The sequence below is a fragment of the Somniosus microcephalus genome, chromosome 27, assembly GCF_052327205.1.
Source record: "Somniosus microcephalus isolate GS21.2 chromosome 27, FLI_Smic_1.0, whole genome shotgun sequence".
NCBI lineage: Eukaryota > Metazoa > Chordata > Chondrichthyes > Squaliformes > Somniosidae > Somniosus > Somniosus microcephalus.
Genome location: NC_141013.1, coordinates 30,353,202 through 30,380,692, shown reverse-complemented (window position 1 = coordinate 30,380,692; position 27,491 = coordinate 30,353,202).

Sequence of the window (27,491 nt, the reverse complement as noted above, 5' to 3'; positions counted from 1 at the left end):
CAGAAAATTGGGCAGCCACTGGGAACTCCCACCTTTTACTAGCTCCCGCTTGGGGGCATTCATAGAAAATCACAGGCTTATGGGTATCCTTTGCGGGGAGTTGCTTGTTGCGGCAGTAACTAGGCAGTCATTCTGCCCATTCCTCATCTACTTGAAAAAATGTTTCTCAGGTGGGCAAGCGACTCACCAATTCTGTATTTATTTAGTTGTTCTCGAGACATGGGCTAGGCAGCATTTATTGCCCACCCCTAGATGCCCTGAGAAGGTGTTGGTGGACCTTTTTAGGGATTGTTGTTTCTGCAATTGAGTGGCTTACTAAGCAACTTGAGTGAGTACCAAGAGTCAACCACATAGCGTGGACATTAGTGAACCAGTTGGGTTTTTATGACCATCTGTAGCAGCCTTCTTGGTCGTTTTGTTTCTGACGCTAGCCCACAAACAGCCAGATTTATTGAATTCAGTTTCCCAACTTGCTGTATCCAATTGGGATCTGAACTCACGGGGGGGCAATTTTCAAGCTTGTTACCTGGGTGGTAGCCTGGCAAAGCAGATGGCCCACCTCCTTGTAGAACCAGCTCGATTTTTGTTCCACTGAAGTAATTGGAATGAACATCAGGCAAGTTCTATAATGGGCAGGAAATCCTCTCCACTGCCCAGGAATCGAAGTTGAAAATGATGCCCTTAATCTCTGAGTTGCTAGTTCAGTACTATAACCACTACACTGCCGTGCCCTATAAATTATTGCAATTGTTGCTCTGCGTTTACATGCATAATTGACATTGATTTTCTTCTCTCCTACACATTGTGTGTACTGACATTACAGTCCTTTGCAACCATTATTTTACCTAATTATTATAGCTGCACAGAATTCTTTTCTTACATGGACCACAAGTAATGAGGATCCTTTAGCATTACACACTGGCTCTCATACAACACGGTGATCACCCTGCTACCAAGCTTGGATATAACAATGGGTCTAGTTAAAGTTTACTGAGACACGGCCTTGAGTTTAGCAGTCAGTCCAGTAAGCCACGTGCCATTCCAAATTCACACTCAATAAACACACAAGACATTGCAGAGTTCCAGTCACTTTATGCAGTAAGATGGAATTTTGTTTTTGTTCCCTGAAGGTAGGAGAGAAAGACTACGTGAGAGTCATTAACCTAATAGAAGATGGAGTGTTTTGGGATGAATTTATGTGCGCCTTTGTGGTGAGGGATATCAGTACTGGCGAATTGAGACTTTGGCACAGAGCATTAGAATCAAGTATCGATGCACCAAGTATAGTGCAGACCAACTGCAGAGTAACATGCCCTCTAATCTGCTTTAACAATGTGCCGAAAACCTGATTCCAAAAGAACATCTACTACACAAAAGGTTAATCTTTTCACTTTTCATGCCAGCTATCCTTATGACCCTTCTGAAGACACTTTAGTGCTAGTGTGTTCCAAATTATTAGCAGATTTGTGCTGTTGACACACACGCATTCACACACATGCACAAACACGCTCACACACGCTCACACATGACGGCTAAAACCCAACTGACCAAAGACTCTTAACAGCCAACAGAGAAAAACTTTCCTCCCATGTACTGAATTTAAATCTGGGACCTAGAAGTGAAAGACAGCATCCTAACTTTACTGAGTTAGTCAGGAATTAATTTGTTAACCTTTCTTCTTATGTTTTCTTTTGCATTCTCTAAGCTCTATGCTTGGTCCAGTTTTTGAAACTTTCTTCCTATCTTTATGTGGTATCCATCTCATTTGTAATCTTTCTGCTGCATCCTCAAAACCATTTCAATTTTGCACAATATTCTGCTCAAGGTTGATTTCTTAATTTCCCTTTCAACTTCTTTCTCCATTTTCTTTTATGTATTGTACGGCCAAGTAAGTGTTTGGGCACAAGATTACATATTACACGGTGATAACAACATACTTTGGATAGGTCAACTAAGTAACAGGATGTCCTTGAACTGACTCAGACAAATGGATCTTCCCAAGTAATGGAATACACACTCAACAAGGTTGTTTATTCAGCTCCACAGTATGCTTTGTTGTGCTTTAAGCAGTTAAGATGGAAAAGCTGTTTGAAAGCATTTGTCATCTTTTAAATTATGTCATTTGACAGCATACCACCTATCTGTATAACAAATCTGAAGTGGGCAGAAATGGGACCAACATTAACATAGTACTAGTCAACATACCCATTGTTATGAATTTGGGTCTGCTGTATATGCCGTCTCGAGTTCAGTGGCAGCAGTCGCTCCCTTAATCATTCTGGGCACTTTACTTTTATGGAACTTGACTCATATTGCCTTTTTCCTAATTTTATGATGGCATAACCCAGGGATGTAACAATAACATCCCATTGTGATCTGGACCAGGCACTCATGTCTTTCACATGTGTATCTTCAGGCTCTCTGATATGGACCCAGTTAACACTGGGTAATTGAGGCTTGGTTTGAATTATTAAGCTGCTTTATTCCACAGTAGGAATGTACAGAGCAATAGTTATGCTTAGAATCATTGAGTTCAATCAGTACAACTTATCGCCGTGTAATGATACAAAATTAAGAACTAGACACAATTTTCCAATTCAGTCCGTTGTCTTACTTGACTTAAACAAGTCAAGTAAGGTTTTCCTAAATTGCACATTCTTAACTCTGCACTTCAGCTAAGGCCCTCACAGCTTTCCATCTAACAAACCAATGCCCTCACAGCCTACCTCACTGTCCAAAAGCCTTTCTCTCACTATCTTATTTTTAAAAGCCGGACTCAAATGCCAGCTTTTAGTTAAAACTGACTTCTCACTTCCAAGAGCAAAATCCACCATCCCAACTCAGCAATGATTCCTGCTCAGTTCAAATGAATAGGATCGCCGTAATGCCAGTGAATGTGAATGATTGTTGGACTGTCAGGTTATCGTTCATTGTCTGAAGGATGCTGATTTGGCTGCCCCACCTGAAATCTTATATATATCTACCAGCCATGTGATCCTGTGAACTTAATTCCCTGAGAGATAAATTTGACTCAATAGTAGAATTTTCAACATATACTACACCAAGGTTGTCCCGTAGTGGCAGAATTTGAAATTCTGAAATGTGACAATCATGTTTCTTTATTTGTTCATTCTTAGTGGCCAAAACATTATGGGCTAAAAATTGAGTAGCGCCCCGGAAAAACAATGCCCCCACGATGGAAATTGAGTGGTAGCGCCCCAAGAGGGAAGCAGGGCGCTACTGGAAGCACCCCGCCTCCCTCTTGGGGCGCTGTGAGGGAATATCGCGGCGCTACGTGCTGCAGCACCACGCACTGCGGCACGTTGCGCCACGGTATTGCAGGCCTTCCTCCCCTTCTTAAAGGGAAGGGGCCTTGCGCAGCGCGACCCGGGGCCTATCTGGGCCCCCTGGGGATCGGGAGTGCCGGCAAAAGAGCACGGCACTCAAGAAGTGCCGGGCTCAAGAAGCGCATCCGGCACTCCGTGGGGGGGCAGGTAAGGAGGCTGGGGACGGCAGCGGAGGCAGGTGCTGACTGGCGGCCAGCAACAAAAATGGCCGCCCTGGATCTCACCTTTAAAATAGCGTCCGGCGGTAAGTCAGGGAGCGATCCTGAAGATCGAGGCCGGGGCGCGAGCGGGGCACTGCGCACGCTGATGCCATCATCGCCGGTGGCGCAGTGCCGCGGGGCGCTACTGGTTACCACCTCCACTAACCTCCCGCTGAATTTCACGGGAGGTGTTGACGGCGCCGCGCCCCGGTGCTAATTGCTTTGTGCCCCATTAGCGCCCTCTTAGGGTGCTAACAGGAGGCGCAAAGCAACCAAAATTTTCCCCCTTGATATTTGTTCCTCCCCATTTCCGAGGTGACTAACTTTGAATGTTCATCTGTTTCTATTGTGAGAGAGTAAATATTAAGGGGTTTAGCGTCTTTGAAAATAGATAAATCACCAGGCCTAGATGAAAGATATCACAGTTAAGAGTAGTAAGGGAGCAAATAGCGGAGGCTCTGACCATCATTTTCCAATCCTCTCTGGCTACAGGTGTGGTGCCGGAGGACTGCTAAAGTTGTACTGTTGCTTAAGAAGGGAGAAAGGGATAGACCGAGTAATCACAAGCCAGTCAGCCTAACCTCGGTGGTGGGCACATTATTGGAAAAAATTCTGAGGGACCTTATTAATCGTCATTTAGAAAGGCACGGATTAATCAAGGCAAGTCAGCATGGCAAGTCAGCATGGATTTGTTAAGGGAAGGTCATGTCTCACTAACTTGATAGCATTTTTTGAGGTGGTAACAAGGAGAGTCGATGAGGGTAGCGTGCTTGATGTAGTCTGCATAGATTTGGCAAGGCTTTTGACAAAGTCCCACATGGCAGACTGATCAGAAAAGTAAAAGCCCATGGGATCAAAGGAAAAGTGTCAAGTTGGATCCAAAATCGGCTCAGTGGCAGGAAGCAAAGGGTAATGGTCAACGGGTGTTTTTGTGGGGTTCCGCAAGGCTCAGTACTAGGTCCCTTGTTTTTCATGGTATCTATCAATGATTTAGACTTCAATGTAGGGGGCATGATTAAGACGTTTGCAGATGATACAGAAATTGACCATGTGGTTGATAGTGAGGAAGAAAGCTGTAGACTGCAGGAAGAGATCAATGGACTGGTCAGGTGGACAGAAAAGTGGCAAATGGAATTCAATCCAGAGAAGTGTGAGGTAATTCATTTTGGGAGGACTAACAAGACAATGAAATACACAATAAGTGGTAGGATACTGAGAAGTGTAGAGGAACAGAGGGACCTTGGAGTGCATGTCCACAGATCCCTGAAGGTAGCAGGTCAGATAGATAAGGTGGTTAAGAAGGCATACGGGATACTTTCCTTTATTAGCCGAGGCATAGAGTATAAGAGCAGGGAGGTTATGCTAGAACTGTATAAAACACTAGTTAGGCCACAGTTAGAGTGCTGGGTAGAGTTCTGGTCACCACTTTACAGGAAAGATGTGATTGCTCTAGAGAGAGTACAGAGGAGATTTACGAGAATGTTGCCAGGACTGGAGAAGTTTAGCTATAAGGAAAGATTAAATAGGCTGGGGTTGTTTTCTTTGGAATAGAAGAGGCTGGGGGGAGATTTAATTGAGATGTATAAAATTATGAGGGGCCTAGATAGAGTGGATAGGAAGGACCTATTTTTCTTCGCAGAGAGGTCAATAACCAGGGGGCATAGATTTAAAGTAATTGGTAGAAGGATTAGAGGGGAGTTGAGGAGAATTTTTTTTCACCCAGAAGGTGGTGGGGCTCTGGAACTACCTAAAAGGGTAGTAGAGGCAGAAACCCTCACTGCATTTAAAAAGTACTTGGATATGCACTTGAAGTACAGTAACCTACAAGGCTACGGACCAAGAGCTGGAAAGTGGGATTAGGCTGGATAACATTTTTTGGCTGGCACAGACACAATGGCCAAACGGCCTCCTTCTGTGCCATAAACTTCTATGATTCTATGGTATCTTAATTATCCCCATCCCATGCATGCATGATTGCAAACATACAAAAATATATTATGAAATATCAGAAGAACACAGGAATGTCCATAACTGTCATCCATATTATAACTTAAGTATAAAATAATGGAGAAAGACATATTTAATTAGATTAGACCATAAATGCTTGCATAGTTTTGAATCTGAACCCTGTTAAAGGCTTGAATTAAAGAGCTGTTGGTCTACCAATGTTTGTGTTATCAGTTCATGAATCTATAATTATAGTCCACCCTTTTGTTGAATATTATCTATTTCAAACTATATATGGAGACCACAAAAAATTGCTTAATGTCTGCCAGACCAGACTTGATGCCTATCAGTCCATTGTGAATGCTCTTTGTGAAAACAGCCTATGGAGATTTATGCTCTAAGAACCCTCGACAACACAGGAGAAATCACCAGGTTTCCATAAAGTAATCACATTAATTTGTCTAATGCTTCGTAACATAATCTCCAATAAACACTTGTTCCATAAAAATACATTTAACAGTGACGAACCTTTATCTTACGCACAAATCTAATTATCATTGACTGAATGTGTTCAGTGCAATATGTAGCATCTTAAAAGGTACAGGCCAATTTAGCTTACAAAAATATATCGCTTACAAAGATATCCCTTTCTTTTAAGGAATGGTGTTTATTTTGTGCGGACATGTGTAGAATTTATAATTACCAGCAACACAAAGTATTTCATTTCATGTACCTAGCCTAGATATTAAAGATAATTTTTTGTACGGTTGGTAGGAAGAGGAAACCTGAGCTTTGTTCTGACCTCTTAAGAGAAAATATATTTATATTATTAAAAAAAAATGAAAAATCCCCAAACGCTTCAACCTCCTCCTGCCTAATTGTATCAGCGATTTAATAGCATATGGTCCAGTATCAGATGATCCACAGGGATCTCCCAAGTGTTGAAAAAATTCTCACCCATTTTCCACCAGTGAGGAAGTTGGCTTAAAACTGGGTTTTGGACAAATTTCAACCAATCCATATTTGTACCTATATTTATTTGACCATTGCATACATTGCTGAGTCCTACAATTTTATGACATAAACCCAGCCAGTACAATTGTGCCACCTTATCGCATGTTAATAAAACTTTGCAAAATGCAATCTTGAAAATAGTCATCAGAAATAATTTATATTTGTGTTTGACGTAGGACAGTCCAAATGATATTCTCAACTAATATGTAAATAATAATAGAACCACTTAGATACGTGAGACAGATAATTCTGGAGAGCTTCTTGTGCCAGGTTGCATTCTCAAATTAGCATTTGCAATGAAGTCACTTATTGGCAGCATATCCAGTGGGCCCTGTGCTGCTTGGTGCTTCTTTATTTCTGAATGAAGCTTTGCAAAATGCAAACCCAGGACACTTTGGGGTCGATTTTCAGTGTGCCGTAAGGCGGGCTTTTAGGCGTGCGGGGGGCTAAAATCCCGAATTCGGGGGTCCTGACACCATCCCGCCCCCAACCCGCCTCCACGTAAGTTTCAAAGGAGGCGGGTACCCGCCCCGCACTGGAACCCGCCCACCCGAGGCGGGAAGGGATTAGTGCCAATTAACTGCCTGTTAACAGGTAGTTAACAGGCAGTTTTTAGGCCAAACCCACATTTTGAAGGTTGTCATGTGGGATTCCCGACGGCTCCAAACCACGCCAAGTTAGAGGAATGGGCCGTCGGGTTGAAGGACTTGGAGGGGTCGAGATGTCGGTGTTCAGGTGAGTGATGGGTGCATGAGTGCAAAGGTAAGTGTGTTTGGTGTGTGTAAAGTGTGTAAAGAAGTTTAAATTACCTGTACTTACCTTTACAGCCTTCCTTCCTCCAGGTCCCGGGAGTCCATCATTCAGCCGGCACAGAAAGCAGAATGGCCGCGAGCTGTCAAAAGTGACAGCCTGCAGCTTTCAGTGCCGGCGAGATTTCTAACTGAGTCTGCGTAGAAGGACTCAGGTTAGAAGTAAGACTGTCAGTGTTTGACAGCTTCAAACAGCTGTGAAACGCTGATATTTCATCTGTCAACACGTCTTGACAGATGAAATTTCAGTCTGTGACGTCACCTGTTGCCGGGTGGCCCTTAATTAGCCTGCTGAGCCCGCTGGGCAGGCTGAACAAGGTCAATCAAGTGAAAATCGTGTGGATTGGCTGCATCTCGATGGAGGTGGGACTACAACCCGAAAGTTGTAGCCCCGCCTCCTTGCCGACTTCTGAATGAAAATCCAGCCCTTTGTCTGTAGAAGTGCTTCTATCCAACAATGTAATTAAACAGTGTTTAGCTAACTTCCTTACATTCCAGCTGCTTAACACCAGCAGCTACAAGAGGACCTAATGTCCCCCAGGTGAGCGTCAGGTCTACCTCTAAATATATACATTTTAAGAACATAGGAAATATGAGCAGGAGTTGGCCATACAGCCCCTGGAGCCTGCTCCGCCATTCAATAAGATCAGGGCTGAACTTATACATCAACTCCACTTTCCCGCCCTGTCCCCATATCCCTTGATTACCTGAGTGCCCAAGAATCTATGGATCGCAGCCTTGAATATACTTAACGATTGAGCATCCACAGCCATCTGGGGTAGAGAATTCCAAAGATTCACCACTGTCAGGGTGAAGAAATTTCTCCTACTCTCAGTCCTAAATGGCCGACCCCTTATTCTGAGACTCTGGCCTAGAAATTCAGTTGCCTTAGCGCCGCTTTTGAGGCGCTAGAGGGACTAGCGCCAGAGTTATGGCCAGTTAAAAAATTCCCTGGGGCCCTAAATCGGCGTTGCACCGGTAGCGCTGCGCCGGCACCGATGACGTCATCGGTGTGCGCAGCGTCCCGGTTGCCGTGGTAACCCGCCCGAACTCCGAAATTGAGTTGCGGCCGCCTCGCCCGTGGCAGCCGCAAGCAACGTTCTGTCAGAGGTGCCTTTCTCCAGTTTGCGCCGGCGCATTAAAGGCCCCGCGGCGGCCGGCCACTTTCCCGCCGGCCGCCTGCCCGCAGCTCCCTCCCCGGACTTCTCCCCGCCCCCCCCCCGGAACAGATGCAAGCCCGGCACTTGTCCGAGGTGCCGGGCTCATTTTTAAGCTGATTTGCGCGGGCCGCGGCCGGGTGCAGGCAGCTCCTCCTTAACGGGAGGAGGAGGCCTGCACGTCCCCAGCCTGCCGCACCGCATCGGGTGCCGCAGCGCCGGAACAGCGCCGCAATGGGGCAGTTAGCGCCCATTGGGAGGCGCTGAAACCCTCCAGTAGCGCCGGCAGCCGTTTGGGCGCGGCGCTACTGAATTTTTGGCGCGCGCAGGGGGACTTAGCACCGGCACTAACTTCTGGCGCTAAAGCCCTGGCTGCGCCAAAACTCAATTTCTAGGCCTATGACCCCTGGTTCTAAACTCCCCAGCCAGGGGAAACATCCTCCCTGCATCTGCCCTGTCAAGCCCGCTAAGAATTTTATATGTTTCATAGAGATCACCCCACATATTCTTTTAAACTCCAGAGAGTATCGGCCCATTCTACACAATCTCTCCTCATAGGACAGCCCTTTCATCCCAGGAATCAATCTAGTGAACCTTCATTGCACCCCCTCTAAGTATATCCAATTTTGTTATATATTCCCTTTCCTTTCCAAATAAAATGAAAAAAAGTTAACATTCTGTTTTAAACTACTCAGTTTTTTTTTAATTGAAACCTTTTCTTTGAAATAATTGCCCATTTAGACTTTTTCAGTAATGATTAATTTACTGTAAATCTGATTCTACAAAATATACCACTTCAACTTTAGTGGAGGATGGATTGGTCTACCTCTGTCCTATGGGATACGGTGTTTAAGCTTTGCGGCTGACATTTTCTCAAATTCAAGACTTAAATCATTGTTCCCTCTGTGACTCTCTGCCCTCGTCTCTCTGGGGATGATGAGCCTGTTTCATTTGAGCAGGTCATCTTGATAACGATATTACTTTTTAATTTGAGGAGGGGCATCATTTTTGCATTATGTTCATCCACTCAGAACAGTGACTTTCAACTTTTGTCGGGCTTGATTTTTCAGTGTTTTCAACATGATTTCAACTAAACTCTGTTGTGACATTTGACAGTTTGAGAGTGGATTTTGGCTGAGCGGTGGGGGGCGGAATGAGGGGGTTGGGAGGGTGCTAAACCCACCCAAAGTCTTCAGTCTGAGGCCCAGACTATTTTAATTGCCGAGCCTCATCTGCATCTCCCAAGCCAGCTGCCTACTGGGTGGAAAGAAGCACTTAGCCGGCCTTTGGGCAGGCCAAAATCGGGGAGCCCCGAGGACACCCTTCTTGGAAAACGGGAAGGGGAGACCGGGACAGCACTCCTGCTACTCCTGGACCCACTAAAGGAATACTTAGAGGGCTTCCTTTTCTTCTCCGTCAGGTTATGTTGAGCAGGGCATCTGCCATGGGTATCCCTAAGAGGGCGTTAACGGGGCGCAAAGCAACTAGCGCCCGGGCGCGACGCCACCCACGCCTACCGCAAAATTCAGCGGGAGGTTAGCGGTGGCGCTAACCGGTAGTGCCCCGCGGCGCTGCGCCGTGGGCGATGATGTCATCACCGTGCGCAGCGTCCCGGCCATGAGCTTCAGGAGCGCCCCCTCACTTACCACCGGACGCTATGTCCGACGGGGTCAGGGGGGCCTACCTGCGGCCGGGGAGGCGCAATTTAAAGGCGAGGTGTGGGTCGGCCATTTCTGTTGCTGACCGCCTGTCAGCACCTTCCTGCGCTCCCGTCCCCAGCCTCCTGAACGCCCCCCCCCCCCCTCCCGGAGTGCCAGCAGGACTCCAAAAGCTCAGCATTTCTCTTGAGTGCCGGGCTCTTTTGCCGGCAGTCCCGATCCGCGGGGGCTCAGCTGGGCCCCGGGTTGTGTTGCGCAAGGCCCCTCCCCTTTAAGAAGGGGAGGAAGGCCTGCAATACCGCATGGTGCTGCGGCACGTAGCGTTGCGATATTGACTCGCAGCACCCCAAGAGGGATGCGGGGTGCTTCCAGTAGCGCCCTGCTTCCCTCTTGGGGCACAACCACTCAATTTCCGGCACGTGGGGCACAAATGTTTCCGGGGCGCTAAACCCGGCGAAGTTAGTGCCCCAAATGGTGTATCTGGTTCATAGAAATCACCTCATGTTATTTTAAACTCCAGGGAATATAGGCCCATTCTCCTCCATCTCTCCTCATAGGAGAGTCCTTTCATCCCATTAATGAGGCTCTTGCCGCCTAAAAGAAAATCCCAGTTATGATAGCGGTAGGCGGGAATCGAGCGGGAAAGGGACAGTAAGGGCTGGATTTTGCCAATGGGGAGCTTTTGTAGGTGGAATTCCCACTTGTAAGGGTTTTAGTCCAGCCTCCATCAACTTCTGGCCAGCCCACGCTATTTTCCCTTGATTGACCTTGTTAAGCCTGCCCAGCGGGCTTAGCAGGCCAATTAAGGGGAAGCCGGTTGCAGAGAATGTCAGCGTATAACATTTCATTTTTGACAGCTGAATTGTCATCATTTGACAGCTCTGTGAAGCTGTCAAACACTGACATTCTCTGTAGTTTGATGAGTTCTTGAATTCAAGACTCATCAAACCTCTTTCTTTAGCAGAAATTAGATGGTTGTTGCATTGGAGAATGCAGCAGTCATCTGTCATCTCTGCCACAGAGATGCGAGACTCTCCGCATCCCCAAACGATTGAAGCCTGCAGGAAGAAACAAAGGTAAGTAAACTTTTTCTAACACTTTCCACTTGCCTCACATACTCACCTCTCCACACTTGCACCCATCACTTACCTTCACAGTGCCCTTTTGCACCTCTCCGACCCCCACAGACCCACTGCTCGCCTCGGTGACCCCGGCGGGTTTCGGAGCCTTCGGGAAGCCCGCACTTGTGTGGGTAAAATGGGGATAATCCTCTTATCTGCCTGTTAACTACCTGTTAACAGGCAGTTAAGTGGCTGTAATCCCCTTCCCGCCTCCAGGAGATGGGACCCGGCGTGGGTCGGCTAGCCGCCTCCTGGCAAGATGGCACGGAGGCTGGTTGGGGGCGTTATGGGCACCCGCCCCCAGATTCTGCCATTTTCCCAGCAGTCCCGCCTCCAAGCCCGCCTCCACAGGGCTGGCAAGATCGCACCCCATATCTTTGGACAGCTATTTTAAATGCTTTCCCCATTCCTACCAGGAAGGTTAAGTTAAAATTCTCCCAGTATGTTGATGTTTCCCAATCATAAAAACTGAGTTTCCTTGGCAAGTAAGATCTATTCAAAGTGTCAGCAAGGAGTATGTCCTTTCTTGGAGTTCATTTTCATTTACTTCCTCAGGTGTAACCTCATTCCTTGGAATTGTTCAGGTGTAGATAGGAGAGGTTTCTTAACAGTGTGCTCCAAGGACGTCAGGTTGGTCACAGTAATTTCCATAAGCAGACTTTCCTTTGAACTGAAACTTAAATCTTTATTCCCTGTCAAGTATGGATTTATACACCAGGTCTAATAATTAACCCCCACATCATGGTAAATGGTTTATGACAATATATAGAATGCCCACCACATTCTCTTGTCACCTCAGATGAAGGGCAATATCATGTTGTTAACCACTACTAAAACTACTCTCCAGATTTATTTACAGATAAAATGATACACAGAAGCAACAGAGACAGCCATTATACAGTTCACTATTCACACTCACTCTACATACAAAGTAGGTTGAATGATTTTAGTGAGTCCATAGTCTTTACAGTTTCTCTCATCAAACTCTTAGAAAGATACAGCCTCTGGTGGTATGGACATAAGCTTCCCTATGGATCTCTAACCATCAACTTCCCATATAGAGGCACGGCGAATGGAAGAAATAAGGAATGGTTATATGATGTGACATTTATTTTTTTGGATCACTTCGATGTTGATGCAGTCTCTGGAGTTTAAATCTGATTTTCTGTTCCTGGCACTGAAGTGCCTGCACCTTCCAGTCAGAGTTCACTGTCAGTGGGATAGGCAAATACCATTCACCTGCAGCTCCTAAACGTAGCAGCTACTATTTAAAGAGGCTGATTCATTGTTACCCCATTGCACTATAGTACACTATAGACTAGGCTTGTGTTCCCTTTAGTATAGAAGATTAAGGGGTAACCTAATTGAAGTGTTTAAGATGAATAAAGGATTTGATAGGGGAGATAGAGAGAAACTATTTCTTCTGGTGGGTGAATGCAGAACAAGGGGGCGTAACCTTAAAATGAGAGCTAGGCAGTTCAGGGGTGATTTCAGGAAGCGGTTCTTCACATGTAGGGTAGTGGAAATCTGGACCTCTCTCCCCCAAAGAGTAGTTGAGGCTAGGACAATTGAAAATTTCAAAACTGAGAGGGATAGATTTTTGGTATTCAACGGTATTATGGAATATGGAACAAAGGCGAGTAAATGGAGTTAAGATACAGATCAGCCATGATCTAATTGAATGGCAGAACAGGCACGAGGGGCTGAATGGCCTACTCTTGCTCCCATATTCCTACCCAAGAACTAGATTTTCTGAGATGAGTTTTTAAACTTCAATCACAGTTTGGCTATGAGTCTCAATGCTTGTCCATACCTTTACCGTCTAGACCTCTCACTGGTTCATCTTGCATTATCAACAGTGACTGCATTTCAGAAGTAATATGTTAACTGTGAAGCGCTCTGGGATGTCCTGAGGATGTGGTAAGGTGCTATGTAAATGCAAGTTCCTTCTGAACTTGACAACGTGACAGACACATTGAAAAAATAGTTTGCCATACCCAAGAAACGCTTGAGCGAATGGGTATTATTTGGTTTAGACATCTGCAGGCCACCATCAATGTTCTTTGGATCTGGTTACAACCCATCAGCAATTAACAAATGATTTACATACGGCACTTTTGTAAGTCACAAATTAAGTATGTTCCTGTTTAAACTTCTCTCGCATGCTCTTTTAAGTAGGCTTTGGAGATTCTTGTTGAGGTCTGCAGTGATGCTGCTCCTAAAAATCTCTCAAGGGTTTCATGATCCATCTCTCTCTGGAGCTGAGGCAATGACAAATAGCACGTGCAATCAGAGTTACCTTCCAAAAGGTGTATGGAAGTCCATGAACAGACTTGGGGGTAAGGTGACTGTGTGTTATCTGTAACTAAATCATAAACTGTTTATAAAGTATGTGTTACACAAAACAGAGGAAATCATCCCCCTTGAATGTCTGCCCAAGTTAACTTGCCAGAACCCATTTTTTGGCATCTGTTACAAAGAAAATCTTGGCTTTGTTGAGTTTTTCTGGCAATCTTCAATTGTTTTGATTGGATAATGAGACCTCTTAATTGCTCAATTTAAATCCATGGAATCAAAGCCGATTCTCAGCATGTTCAGCTTTACAACACGTACCATTATTTAATACCCAGTATATGGTTGACTCACAGAACTGAGCACCTCTAATTGCAATTAGTTCATTAACTGCTTCCTTCACAGGCTCCTTTAACACAAGAACTTTGCAAGGAGGGTGCACTACTTGTTTCCCATCTCTGTCTACTCTGATGTAAGATGTTCCTTGTAGGCAACCCAGACACCTCAGTCTACTTTGATGTAGGACATTCATTGTAAGCAACCAAGGGCTTCAAACACATCGCCATGCACATTCTTAATTTGCTTCAAATAGTCAACTATCTTATTATTAACAGTATTTATATAATGATGTGCTGCCAGCATCTTCAGGAAGTTTCATTTTTGACACATTTTCCCAGTCCACAATGCCCCGTCTACAATTTGGAACTCAACATTGGCCCAGATTTTGCGGTCAGCGATGAAGTGACAGCCCCCGCCGGTGACCTCAAAGAAAGCTGCCCACAAAGATTTAATGATCTCTGTGGCATCGCTTTCACCTTTCCTGATGTTAATTTCATTCTGGTGCCATGTATAGGGGGTCTCCGGCATCCAGCAACAGTGATGTCAGCAAGCAGACTGAACAGCCAATCATATTGAAGAATTCTCACAGACAGCAAACCAGGAAGTAAAAAACACTAGTTATCCTTCACTTTTTAATCATTTTACAATGAGCAAAATAAAAATTGGGACACACGCATGGGATTAAGGTATAAGTTGAAATATCAAACAAACTTTAAAAAAAATATATATATATTTTAAACATCTATGGGAATTTATATCATACTGGAGAGGTTGTTCAGCAGTAATTATGACTTAATTATGACTTAGTATGCTGTTAAAACCCCAGTTACACCTCATTCAAAAAGGCTTAGCTTTTTTGAGGGTTTTTACAGCGAGATTAGACTGTAAAAAGTTTGTGTCAATTCGAGTGAGTTAAGATTTCCATCTACAAGGAATTCAACAGCGCACCCTGTGGAGAAGCGGGGAATCACTGACCGCAACTTCTAGATTTCTGCGTTTAACTATGCATGTGCAGACGCCAGAAGTTGCTGTCAGTTTCACAGAGTAATGATGGCAAATGCTGACAGTTTCGCTGTCATTACAACTGCAGATTCCGGGCCATAGTATCTCACTCCTTCCATGGGGCACTGTGCAGCTTCAGCTGCTCTTATCACATCTACAGCTTTCTTAAGGTCAAGATTTAGTTCCCCTGGCAGTCTTTTGGTCAGGTTACAATTCCACCTACTTCCCAATACTTTTTACTTGCGTTCACCACATAAGTCAGCCTTCAAACAGAAAGACTTGCATTTATATAGCACCTTTCATGACCTCAGGACATCCCAAAGCACTTTACAGCCAATTAAGTACTTTTTTGAAGTGTAGTCACTGTTGCAATATAGGAAATGCAGCAGTCAATTTGCACACAGCAAGGTCCCATAAACAGAAATGTGATAATGTAATATTGGCCTGGACACTGGGAGAACTCCCTTGCTCTTCTTCGAAATAGTGCCATGGGATCTTTTACATCCACCTGAGAAGGCAGACGGGGCCTCGGTTTAACGTCTCATCCGAAAGACAGCACCTCCGACAGTGAAGCACTCCCTCAGTACTGCACTGGAGTGTCAGCCTAGATTTTGTGCTCAAGTCCCTTAACGTAGAAAGTTGATCTGATACGTGAAATATCTGGCATAGTGCTCTGCAGAGTGAACAATCTAACCTTATACCATTCCCATTTGCACCAGAAATAATATGGGATATCACCGTGCCTCCCAATCAGCTTGATAGACAGAAAAACACCACGCTGACAGACCATACGTTTGAGGGAAACCACACAAGAGAGGCAGAAAAATTGCTTACCTGGTGCCATATTTCGAACTTAATGGTGTCTTATGGACGTTACAGGCACTATATCAATGTAAGTTGTTGTTGTCATTTTATGAATTCACAAATCACTTCCTCAGGTTGAAGGATAAAAATGTCAGACAAAGCTAGGGTTGTTCACCTTGGAGCAAAGGAGGTTGAGCGGAGATTTGATAGAGGTGTACAAGATTATGACGGGTTTGGATAAGGTAGACCGTGAAAGTCTGTTCCCATTAGCTGATGGTACAAGGACTAGGGGACACAGATTTAAGGTTCTGGGCAAGAGATACAGGGGGGATGTGGGGAAGAACTTTTTTACGCAGCGAGTGGTGATGACCTGGAACTTGCTGCCGACAAGGGTGCTGGAAGCGGTGACTATCAATGATTTCAAAAGGAAATTGGATAGGCACTTGAGGGAAATAAACTTGCAGGGCTACGGGGATAGAGCGAGGCAATGGGACTGACTGGATTGCTCTACAGAGAGCTGGCATGGACTCAATGGGCCAAATGGCCTCCTTCTATGACTCTATGACATCCACAGCCAAGGCAACATCCAGAAACAAAATTCAAAAGAGGTAATACTATGCACATAAGCTTGTACCTTTAAGACGGCCTTGCTCTATCCCTCAGGTACCATTAATACTCATTCACTATCACTCCAGCCATGTGAACTTCTGCTGATACATTATTCATTCAATAAATCTTAAACCATGGAGTTGCTGGAACGCAAAGTGGGGATCCAGTGACGGGAAGATTGTATGTAGGAATGCCAAAAGAAATAAGCAATAAGAAATAATTGAATAGCTTTTTATATGGTTTCCTTCTCTGATTGACAAGAGAACCTTCATGTGACCTTTGGGCTTCATAGTTGAACAATATCTCGGTATTAAGGCTAGCAATGGAAATCAGACAGACGTGTTTATATATGTGACTATGGTGGATTGGAGTCCCATTTTCATACTGTGTAGTATTTTGCTTAGGAAGTATTTTTAGTCATCTGTCCAATCTTTGGTTATTTTTGGCAATTTTCTTGTGCCTCCCCTCCTGATAGTATGTACTCCATGCTGGAGTATAGTTTCACGGATGTGAGCCTCAGCCGTGATTGTAGACAAGACATTCGACTATGCGGTGCATCACAGCGGGTCCTGACCTGATCCTCGCTCGACATCCACACACGGGAATCCTGGCCAGTGCCTCCTTCCCCTAAACCAAGGGCACTGAGGCTAACTGCAGTGGCTATGGCTGAACCAGTGCGCTGTTGAGGATGAAGCAAAAGGTAAAGCACATAGGTAAGCAACAACAGACAGACTGGAAGTTATGAAGTGCTGCTGGGCGGAGACAGTAATGACCTGGAACAGGCTGTGGACAAGCTCACAGATTAACATAGTGAGCTCCATGCAACTGGACCAACAACACCAGCCCAGAACATCAAGTGATAGTAAGGAGTTAAAAAAATAAAAATCTAAGAACCTAGGGTCAGGACTCACATTCATAAATTTAAGATGAGGGAAGTTAAAGCCCAGCAGTTTGCAGATCTATCATCTCGCCAGTGTCTTTTCAGCTGAACCTGACACAATTTTGCACTACAGACTAAATAGACCTTGATAAGATTCAACAGCTATTTCTTGAAGTGTGTGCATGATGCTTTATAGCGCAAGAGTGGCCATTAAGCCACTGAATAACATCCACTGATTAAAATTACTGACTACTAAGACCCAGTAATGGTGCATGTCTGAATGGATCTTCCAGGACTGATTAAAGAGGGAAAAAAAACACATAAAGACATTTAAAAAAGATTGAAATGGAGCTCTGAAAGCGTTTTTTTAATGAAATATTTTTAAGGAGTTTGATAGCAAAAATAAAACACTGATGTTTGTCTGTAGGATAATAAAATGATCACACTTTATGACCTAACTGCAGCTATGTTATTTGAAGTTATATTGTCCATGTAGATGCCATGTCGGAACATGCCACAACTCAGATTAATTGTGCAAGAAGACTAAGAAGGTAGTGCTCCAGTGCTGAACCCGAGTCACAGAAAGGAATTAAATTATTAATCCAACAGAGCATCACGAAGTCAACCTATTGCTTCCTGAAGAAACTTTAAGCTATAAACATGTCAAACTGTGTGTCGGGGTAAACCCCAATTTTCCTCTCCACTGGTGCTAATGCAGATTCCGCAGGTAAATCTGACAGTAACTTCTGCGAGGAGGTAAAAGTGCGACTTTCTCCTGCTGGCACTGCATCTGCCTAAATATTAATATCTCATCAACATCCTCCAGTGGGCTCTGCCCACCTCTGTGGTCAACTTGGGATTTTTGTGTGCAGTTGGTGTGCTCCAGAGATAGACACTTTAATATTTTTTTTTTGTGCTTTCTCTGTGGGTTTTGTTTTCTCACTAAAGCTGTGCTTGAGCTTTGCCGGGTTCCTGACTTTGCATCGACAGTAGCTCGTTAATTTGTTTTTCCTTATTGTTGTGATAATTTGAGCTTCTAACGTGGCTTATCCTGGTCGTATATTTTGCCCCCAATGTTTGGGCAGAATGCTGAAATATTGCTGTATATCATGAGTCCCAATGCCTTGACTATCAGTGGAAGTAAAGTTCAGTCAGGTTACTGTCCATTATACTGTATCAGCGACATTAATACATTATTAAGCCAGATGGAACACTGGGGTGACAGTCTTTAATCTGACAGGCAGGAAACAGCAATTTAATACAAAATATTACACCAGTACTGGTGCATTATTGCATGAGAAAAGCCTATTATTCATAGGTGGCAAGGCTATGCTTTCTGGCTCAGCGTGTTGAGAAGCAATCTACTGCTGGGCCTCTGACAATGCCTTTCTCGACCTGTTCGCAAGGAGGTGCATGAAGGTGGGAAGAACTGACCTGTTAAATTATATACAACACAGCTTACAATAAAATATAATTTCCTTATTGTTCCTTTAATTTAATTACTGGACCCGATTCAAGATTAAATGATAAACCTGGATAGGCCAATGTAACTTGATGTAACTCAATGGATAGGCTAGCGTAGGTCTAGGGCTCAGGACTAGGCGACAGCCACACAGTAAAAGTTGTTATTTGAGAGGACAGAGACCACCTGCTCCCAGAAGATTGTGAGCCTCACGGGAAAAAAAAGGTGCCGCTCATCCTCCAAGGTTAAGCAAATTCTGAACAATACCTTAATGCGTTTCCAGCACATCCTACGACAGCTGCACGTTGTACTTTGCTTTTTTCACTTTAAGTAGGTTTCCATTATTTCCTGACCTTGCAACGTGGAGAACATTGCTCTGTGCATTGCGCAAAAGTGAGAATTTCATCCCTGGTTCACAAGTAACATCAAACTGTGTGACTATCAGTTGATATGAAGTATTATCAGTTGAAGGACGCACACAGCCATGATATTATGACAAAGTTTGTCACGGTTAGACTATTGTCCAACTCCCTCAAATTATTTTTGACATGTGACAGGGAGTTTAAAAAAATCCCTCAGAACAGCTTGTTTCCTCAAACAGTCACTTAAACATCTGTTAATAAAAACTAAAGTGAGAATTTAAAGTGCTTGGTTTAAAAAAAAAGGGATAAAATGGTTTAATTGTCACTTCTATTGGCCCACATATGGATTGAATTTGCATAATTACCTATAATCAGTGTACATGCTTATCAAAAGACTGTAAACTCCAAGAGCCTTGGTGGAAATAAAAGAGGCCACACAATAGAGAACAGGATGACGCAGATCCTTCCACGAATGGTGCAGCCATGAGTGTGTCATGAAAGTCCCAGTCACAATGAGATAAGTGGCGTATTCCACTGTTACCCATTGTATATCGTGTGAGAAGGAAGCCATAATAGCATCACAGCTGTTATTGTGACCTCGCAAAGAATCAATGCAACTTGCACTGTGGAATGCACATTTTCATTTTATGCTTTATATCCATATACACCTGTGGTTTGACAAGACTACAGTGCATTTCAGAAGCTCCTCCCAGTGTCTTGTTTCAACCTTGAATAATGAACTGGGGACTAAGGTTAGATCCAACACAAATAAATGTGCTACAAGAGCACAAACAAGCCTGAGAATTACAAATCAATGGGAACCCTAAAGCCTGCACTATCGGAAGATTACTGAGTTGTAGTCTCGTGTGCAGAGTACATTTCCTTCTCGTTTCTCGCATGCTTGCCATATTTCAGAAGTAGACTCTGTATTGATTTCTTTGTGGGTTCAATGACGACACATTGATGAAAGAGAATGTCTTTTTATCTAAAGTTTGTTTAACTAAGTTAACAGCATTACAGGAGACACCATCTTAGAGATCCATCTAAAAACGAAACTAAAACTGTCTGTCTCACATGCCCTCTGCTGGTAAGGCATAAATAATCAAATGGGCAAATATGCTGGTAAGGCATCATAATCAAACAGGCAAATACCATCACTATTTGCTGATATCATTACATCTCCCTTTCTTAAAACAAAAGTATTTTACTTTTATCTAACAACATGTTTTCTTTGTATTACTCTGCATTTTAACTTTAACACTTAATGAACTTACATTATCATTATCATTATCAAGGTTTTTTAACCTTGTTTTGTGTGTTCACATGAAATATGTAAATACACTAGAACTTGAAGAGAGAATAAGATAACATTACTTCCTTCTATAACAAGAGTCCTTAAATTTGCTCAATGAGTCTCTCAGGAGGCTTCACGTGTCTTGAGGATTTTCTGATTGATTGTCCTTGAATCTGAGTTGTTGCCTCAGATGATGGTTTTTCAGCTGTGTGATCAGGTTGTTCAACAGTGTCAGTCTTTTGACCTGCTGTGTGATCAGGTTGTTCAACAGTATCAGTCTTTTGACCTGCTGTGGCTGGTCCCATGAGAAGATCCCGACGATTTCTTCTCAGAACAGCACCCTCATCTGTCTGAATGGTGTATGATCTTGGTTGAACTTCACTCAGGACAGTTCCCTTCTGAGTCCATGGCCTAGAAATTCATTGACGCCACTTTTGGGGCGCTAAAGTGGGGCGTCCGCTAAAGTTAGCGGCCGCCGCCAAATATAGGCCACTTCTCCGATATTCATTAGCTTCGCCCTACTAGTTCGGGCGAGCGCTAAAACTGCTGTTGGACGCCTCTCTTTGGGCGCTAAGCCGGAGGTGGTGATCGATAGCGCCGAGGCCAGGCGCAGCGCAGGTGCGGCCATCTCGTGACTGACAGCAGACACCCTGGCGCCGGCCAGCTCTTAAGGGGGAAGGGTCGACTGTGTCTGCTGCCACGCCCTGGATAGTGGAGCCCTCCAGCTAGGCCTTAACACTGCTGCTGGACCCAAATAGCGCCTGAAGACATGGAGAAGGCCCGTGAACGTGCGCAGCGCTTCTCAGAGCGTGATCTGAGTGTGCTGCTTGCTGCTGTGGAGAAGAGGCGCCATGTTTTGTACCCGGACAATGGCAAGAAGGCGACGGTCCGCGTCTACAGGAGAGCCTGGAGGCATGTCGCCAGCAAGCTGTCAGCCAACAGCGACGTCCCCAGGACCGGTGCCCAATGCCGCAAAAAGATAAATGACCTCACACGCATTGTCAGGGTGAGTACCCTTTCCAATGACCTCCTCATCCTTGCATGTGCACCTCACATTATGGGCAAAGGGACCTGAAAGCTCTAATGGCCAGCCTTCATCCAGCAGCTATGGCACAGGCATGAGCATCAATTGCACATTCTGCACTGAACACACTGGCCAAGCTATTCCACCATGGGAGGCAGTGCACACCAGATCATGGCGACACACTGGCCAGGCTATTCCACCATGGGAGGCAGTGCACACCAGATCATGGCGACACACTGGCCAGGCTATTCCACCATGGGAGGCAGTGCACACAAGATCACGGCGACACACTGTACTTAGAGGCCGTCCTTTCTCTTGCAGGCCAAGCTGGCGAATAATTGCAGGAGCCGGACTGCGACCGGGGGAGGACGACCCCATATCCAGCCACTCACCAACCTGCAACATCGCGTGGAGCGCCTCACGGGTCGCCGGGTGATTGGGCCCGTGGCATGTGGAGATGCCAACCCTGTTCTGGGAAGCAATGGTAAGGACATCACCTTTTGCACCTCTCTCGTCCCACTTGCGCATCAGATCTACATCCCTTGCCACTGTCCGACCAATGCGCTGAATGCCACCACTCATGCATCCCGCACTGACGCCCTCTCCTCACTCTAAAGCTACTCTTGTGCCTTCCTGCTTTCAGATGGTCAAGAGGAGGTCCCTCAACTTGCTAGTGACAGACCCTCCGAGGAGGAGCAGGAGGAGGAGCAAGAGGAAGGCGGCCCATCAGGGGAACCCTCAGCCACGGCCACCCAGGCCAATGTAGGGGACACGTCTTCCCTGGAGGGCAGCGTGGCGGAAGTGTCGAAGGGGAGGGGAGCTCCTGGGACCTGTGTGCTGCAGAAAGGCGGGAGAGGGGTGGAAGCTCGGCGGCCTTCTCCACAGAGCGGGGGTGCATCGGAGGGGAGTCCAATTGCTGGGCCCAGCGGCCTCCAGCAACGCAGGAAGGGTCGGCCAGCTCGGCGGCCTTCTCCCCAGAGGGAGAGTCCGGCCTCCAGTCAGGAGATGCTGTTCGCCGAGGAGATGGAAGGCCTCGAAGACTTGTCCGTGGACTCGGAGCGCCGGCACACGGAGCTCATGGCGGCAGTGTCACGGTTGCCTGAGTCCATCGATTCCCTCTCTCGGAGTGTGGCCGAGTTCGGGCCCTTAGAGGCCACCAGTCGGGCGGAATACCGGGCAGATCTTGCAGCGACTGGCCAGGTGATTAGTGGTGCCGTCCAGTCACTGGCTGCTCTGCTGCGGGCAGTGAACAGGTCAACACGGGCACTCACTGCTGCCACACTCGCTGTGTCAGCCAGGCATCGCCAGGGCACACGGCGCGCTGCAGCAGCACATCGGTCTGTCCCTCGGCAGATTGGTGCGCATGCTGCAGTGCTGGCCCGGGCGAGTGCCAGTGTCTCAGGCAACCAGCGAGCGCCTGCCATCCGCCAGCTTGCCGCCATTCCTCCAGCAGCCACTGCCACTCCCCCAGTGGAGCTGCCAGGAGCTGCTGCAGCGACTGATGCTGGCCAGCCACAGCTGCAGCAATCAACAGCCGGCCGCTCGACGACCAGATCTCGACTAGGCCGACCCCCAAGGGCATCTGCCGTCACGACATGTGCCCCTCAGGAGCCTGCCCCCAGCCTTGCAGCAGCCAATGGCCTTACTTTGAGGTGGAGCAGCAGGGCGGGCAGGGGCCACCCAAAGATGGCCAAGGCATCGCCCTAGCGGGCCAAATATTCGAATGTGTGGCCATTTGTGTTTGTTTCTTGAGGCCGAGAATTGGATGTTAGTTTTTTGAAGGCCGATGATGTGATGTTTGTTTTGGACGAAGGCCGACAATGACGGCCATTTTAGTTGCCCTATTTTGTTAATCCTCCCCAGGTTGTGGGAGCGAGTAATGTGTTGGAGTGTTTTTTGGGGGTTTCCTCTGTTTTTGGTTTTCATGTGGGAAGGGCCCAGAGTTTGTACAATAAAGCATTTTATTTCTTCACATTGTCCATGTTTGATCTTTGAAGTGTTTGTTGCCTTAACCGGCTGAGGGCTTGCGGAGCGGCTGCAATCATGTTCTATCATTGGCACAAGCCATTCCCTGACAGGGGGCCTAGAAGTGACGTTCAATAAGCCGACGACGGGCGGCCCTTGGACCTTGTGCGTCCCTCCTGGGCTGGTACTCCTCGTCCTCGTCGTTCTCATGCTCCTCCTGCTCCTCCTCCTGAGGTGGTAGTCCAACGTGAGGTGGCAGTGCCTGAGTCCTGCGGATAGCCAGGTTGTGCAGCATGCAGCAAACGACGACGAATTGGGAGACTCGATCCTGCGAATACTGGAGGGCTCCCCCGGAGCGATCGAGACAGCGGAACCATTGCTTGAGCACGCCGATTGTTTGTTCTATCAGGTTCCTCATCGCTTGATGGCTCTCGTTGTATGCCTCTTCAGCAGGGGTCGTGGGCGCGCGGAGCGGGGTCATGAGCCAGGTACACAAAGGATAGCCTTTGTCCCCGATAAGCCATCCTCTTGGGGGAGGCTGTGCCTGGAACATGTCAGCCACAGTTGTCTGTCGCAGGATAAAGGCATCATGGCTGCTGCCTGGAAAGCGGGCATTGACAGCTAGGATGCGCTGCCTGTGGTCACACACCAGCTGTACATTGAGGGAATGGTAGCCCTTCCGGTTGCGGTAATCCTCGGCATGCTCAAGAGGTGCCTGCAAAGCCACATGCGTGCAGTCAATGGCACCCTGCACCATGGGGAAGCCCGCTATTCTTGCAAACCCCACTGCACGCTGCTGCTGCTTGTCCAGGGTCACGGGGAAGGAGATGAATTGATGTCTCCTTCTGAAAAGGGCTTCGGTCACCTGGCGGATGCAGCAATGCACGGCGAACTGGGAGATGTTAGCGATGTCCCCAGTAGCGGATTGGAAGGAGCCGGAGGCATAGAAGTTGAGAGCCACCGTCACCTTCACTGCCACCGACAGAGACGTCCTGCGCATCAGCTGTGGCTGCAGATCTCTCTGAAGCAGCCGGCAGATGTCTGCAACCACCTCCCTTCGGAATCGCAGCCTCCTAACACACGTCGCGGCAGACATGGTCAGATAGGAGGTCTGCTGGCGGTATACCCTGCGTGGGTAAGGCCTCAGTTGGCGACGCCTGTTGCTCCCTCTGCGTCTAGCCAGGGCTGCCACTCTCTCACGGCGTCTGTAAGCCCTTCTGGCATAAGGCTGAAATTCAGCGTTGCCACCCAATGCAGCCCCCATTATATGCTGGCAAACACTGAGCTCTGAGTGAAGGCTAAGATAATTGGTAAGCTCTGACCTGAGCCAAAAATACCTGTCCAAGTGTTGGTCCAAACCAGTAAACTCTCCTCCTTGGTCTCTGTCCAAAAAACCGTTGCACAAGAGTGAATGCTGCAAAATGGCTGGCCTTTATACTGCTGGGTAAGTGCCCTTTAATTTGCGCTCCCCCCGGCCCGGATGGCCTGTGTACCGTTCCACTTCACAGTCGCTCGGGACGCCCGGCGCACAATGGGCCGGCGCGAGTGAAGTTCCGGTTTGGGGCGCACAAAGGGCGTTGCGCTATTAAATGACGTCATGATCTGCGCGCGCAGCAGGGCGCGCGCTAAGACTTTGCGCCGGCGCTAAATGTGTCCTGAAGTTGGGGAGAGGCGCAGATCGCGCTGCGCCCGTGCGATAAGCGCCTAGCGCTCGAGATCTACTCCCCCTATGGCGCTAACGGCTGGCGCGCACAACTGAATTTCTAGGCCCATATGTTTGTTTTGTCTTTGAACATTACTTGGTCACCAGTGTGGAGTTCAGATAGGTTTTGTGTTCCTCTGTCATAGTAGTACTTTTGCTTTTCTTTCTGTTGTTCTTTGAACTTCCTCACTTTCTCCCCCTCTTTTGTTTTCAGGAGGTTCTCCGGGATGGGTAGGTTTGACCTTAGCAGACGTCCCATAAGGAGTTGGGCTGGTGACATACCACACTCGAGCGGCGTTGTGCAGTATACAAGCATGCTCTGGTAGAAGTCAGTTCCACTGTCTTTTGCCTTGTACATCAGTCTTTTCACTGTCTGGACCGATTTTTCCACTAGTCCATTGGACTGTGGAAAGTGAGGACTTGACGTTGTGTGGACAAAGTCCCACTCTTTGGCAAAGTGTCGGAAACTTGCATTGTAAAACTGGGGTCCGTTGTCTGTGAAGACCTCGCTTGCCACGCCATGTCTGGAGAATATGGCTTTCATACATGTTATCACAGCATCTGCAGTGGTTGTGTACAGTCTACAAACCTCTGGATACAGGGAGTAATAGTCTGTGACTACAAGATAGTCCTTCCCTTGACATACGAATAGGTCAGCGCCTACCTTCTGGTAAGGTCTGTCTGGCGCTGGGTGTGGCTTTAGTGGTTCTACCGGATTGCTTGCTCGATATTTCAGGCATATTGTGCAGTTTGACACCTCATTTGTCACATCTTGGTTGATTTGTGGCCAGTACATCACCTCTCGTGCTCTTTTCTTACACTTTTCGATTCCCAGATGTTCTCCATGGATCCTTTTTAGCATCTCTTTTCTCAGACTCTTTGGGATAACTATTTTACTTCCTTTGTAGATGATGTCTTCGACCACTGGTAGTTCCGCCCTGCAGTTCCAGTACTCTGCCATGTCAGGTGAGCAGTCTTGCTTCATGTTGGGCCATCCATCCAAGATGCTTTTCCTCAGTCGTCTCATTGTTTCATCTTTGTTTGTCTCCATCTTTATGAGCTCCATTTTTGCATCTGCTATGGGCAGTGCACTTGTGATCATGTCCACGTAGGCGTTCACTTTTTCATCCATTTTGGTGTTTGCGGGCTCACTTGGGTCAACAGCTCTGGACAACGTGTCTGCTGTATACATCAGCTTACCCGGTGTGTACGCAACATTCAGTGTATAGCGTTGCAGCCTGATCATCATTCTTTGTATTCTAAGCGGACACCCATTTAGCGGCTTTTGGAACAATGCAATCAAGGGCTTATGGTCAGTCTCTACACTGATTGCTTGTCCTGACACAAACTGGTGAAATCTTTCACAGGCGTATGTGATGCTGAGCAGATCCTTTTCTATTTGAGCATATCGCGTCTCCGCGTCTGTCATTGAGTGCGATGCATATGCAATAGGTTGCCAGTAGTCATATTTTTGCAGAAGAACGGCACCGAGCCCACTCTGTGATGCATCTGATGATATCTTGATGGGTCTCGCTGGGTCATAAAACCTCAGAACTGGTTCCTCTGTGAGCAGTTTCTTTAGATCGCTCCATGACTTCTCATGCTCATGATTCCATTCCCATTCTATGTTCTTTTCAGTTAGTCGTCTCAGTGGCGCCATCTTTTCTGAGAGGTTGGATATGAATTTACCCATGTAATTGATCATTCCATTAAACCTCTGCACGTCCTTTTTGCATTGTGGCTTTGGCATATTCTCAATGGCGGACACCTTTCTGGGATCTGGTCTGATGCCCTCACTGCTAAGGATATCTCCCACGAATGTCAGTTCTGTCACCCCGAGCTGGCATTTCTCTCTATTCAGCTTCAGGTTTGTTTTCCTTGTTGCTTCCAGCACTTTTTTCAGTCTCTCGTCATGCTCAGTTCTCGTGGTTCCCCATACTATGATGTCATCCATTGAGGTATCAACTCCCTCCAGGTGCTCATAGATCATATGGATAGTTTTGTGATACACTTCAGGAGCTGAGGCAATGCCAAATGGTAACCTTAGGAATCTGTATCTGCCAAATGGACTGTTGAACGTGCACAGTCTTGAACTTGCTTCGTCCAGTTTCATCTGCCAAAATCCTGATGATGCATCTAACTTGCTGAAATACTTTGCATTTGCAAACTGTGACATGATTTCCTCACGTGTAGGAAGCTTGAAGTGCTCTCTCTTTATTGCTCTGTTTAGATCTCTTGGATCCAGGCAAATTCTGAGCTTTCCATTCTTTTTGTCCACAACGACGAGGGAACTCACCCACTCAGTTGGCTCATCTATCTTCTGAATCACGTTCAGGCTTTCCATCCTGTCCAACTCTGCCTTCAGTTGCTTTTGAAGAGCAAATGGAACTTTTCTGCATGGATGTAGGACCGTTGGCATACTTTTATCTACTCTGATCGTGTGTTCTCCTGAAGGCAGCCTAGACCCTGAAATAGGTTATTGTACTCTTTCATGAGTTCATCA